A 1,880-nucleotide genomic window follows, 5' to 3' on the forward strand; every position below is an offset into this window, starting at 1 on the left:
GTGTTTCTCCTCAACTTTAAATAAATGTGTTATTTAGCAGTTTAAACACTGTCTGTCACTTTGTTATATTTTGGTGGCTTGAATGTTATTAAGATACTGAAACCGATGCCACACAGATTTCAAATACCTGCAGAGTCACTCATAATGGAACAGAGTGTATGGAATTTTCAGATTGAAGCCTACCAGGAAACAGGCCTGTTGACTTAGGACCAAAAATTGGCCCATGGTTTGAAAGTCCTATGAAGAGGGCAGGATCTTGCCGGATAGTCCGTTTGACATAACCCCTTGATGTCAGAAGACACACGACACTGAAATGCGCAGGGGCTCGAGCGATGACCACAAGCATAGCAGTGGCCACAGAGATGGCAGAGAAGTGAACGATTGACATGTAGTCGCTTTGAGTTGGTGCTTTAACCATAACAATCAACAGCAACAACTTGATCTATAATTGACAATTTCAACACACTGTATTTGCTGAAGGAGTTCTGGTGGCATAGTGAGTTACAAAATGGGCTACTAACTGCCAGGTGGGCATTTTGAACCTATCAGTTGCTCTGAGGGAGAAAGATGAGAATCTCTGCCCCGCTATGCTCCCACAACAGCCTTAGAAACCCACAGGGACACTTCTGCCATGGTCGCCAGGGTTTCTGAATGGAAATGAACTCGATGGGAGCAAGTTTGGAATCCATACTTGCTAAATCCTGGGAGAAACTGCATGGGAAAGAGTCTCCAGTACAGTAGCATGAGAGAAGGAAAGCAGATTCAACTAGATGGCAAAATGATTTTAATAAGTAGAGGACAGTATATATACAATGGAATTCCACTTGAAAATAAAATTTGCTTCCAGAAGCCAATGTGCCACTGTGACTTGAAACTTGTTATGTAACTTGAGAATATCGAGGAAACATTTTAGGGCCCCCAGAGGCACAGGAGAAGCCCTGGCGGTGTAGTGGTCCGGCACTGGGTCAGCAGTTCGAAGCCACCAGCTGCTCTGTGGGAAAGACGGGGCTTTCTATTCCCTTAAAGGTGACAGTCTCAGAAACTCACACGGGCAGTTCTACCCCGTCCTGTAGGGTTACTGAGTCAACATCGACTCCCTGATAATGAGTTTGCTTGTTTGGTATGGGCATTAAAAAACAACAACAACAACAACAACAACAACAACTAAGGTCAGATAAAAAGTGAGACACTCCCAACCTAGTGAGAGAAAACTGAAGCAGGTGCACAGGAAAGACTGAAGCGGGGATCATGGTGGCTCTGAGAGTTGGGACAGCGAGGAGTGGGACAAGGAGGAAGAGCAGTTGGTTTGGGTGGAATTGTCAGGAATTATTGATTCAGATTTCCTCTCAAATTGTGAAAATAAATGCAAGATTTTGACACTCTTGGGACCTATGTTACATTTGAAGAAGATGGGGAGGAACATGTGGATGCTGAAGACAATAAGAAAACAATGTTAAAATACAAATGCCATACATGAAGAAGCTCAACATGACAGGAACTCTTCTGACAAATGAAAGGAGAAGAGAACATTGGAGGTGTGGCATGGCTGCGAATCAATGATAGAGCTTCCTCCAACAGCCCCAGCATGATTTGTAGCTTTCTACATGAAGACGAAGACATGGTAGCTTCAGCCCCAAACAAATCTTCAGAGTTGAAGGAGCAAGATATTCAAATGAAGGACAATTCATACCTGAGTTACCAATAAGAGAAACCACTGCCCTTGGACATAGAGGATTCGCGTCCTCTTATCGAGATCCCTTCTTTTGATACAGAAGGTTTTGCTTTTATGAATTCTCAGGACGGTGCGTTGGAAATCACTGCTTGATGAAATGTTCCTCCTAACACTGCATGTCATGTACTTGGTAGTTTTTACATCTGTA

The 1,880-nt window shown here is 43.5% G+C and overlaps 1 pseudogene; it reads left to right on the forward strand.

Moving 5' to 3' along the window:
* The first annotated feature begins 332 nt into the window (after positions 1-332).
* LOC115868476 lies at positions 333-1,825 on the forward strand (annotated as a pseudogene).
* The last annotated feature ends 55 nt before the right edge of the window (positions 1,826-1,880 follow it).

The sequence above is a fragment of the Echinops telfairi genome, unplaced genomic scaffold, assembly GCF_000313985.2.
Source record: "Echinops telfairi isolate 266 unplaced genomic scaffold, ASM31398v2 ScPeMD7_11;HRSCAF=52, whole genome shotgun sequence".
Taxonomy (NCBI): Eukaryota; Metazoa; Chordata; class Mammalia; order Afrosoricida; family Tenrecidae; genus Echinops; species Echinops telfairi.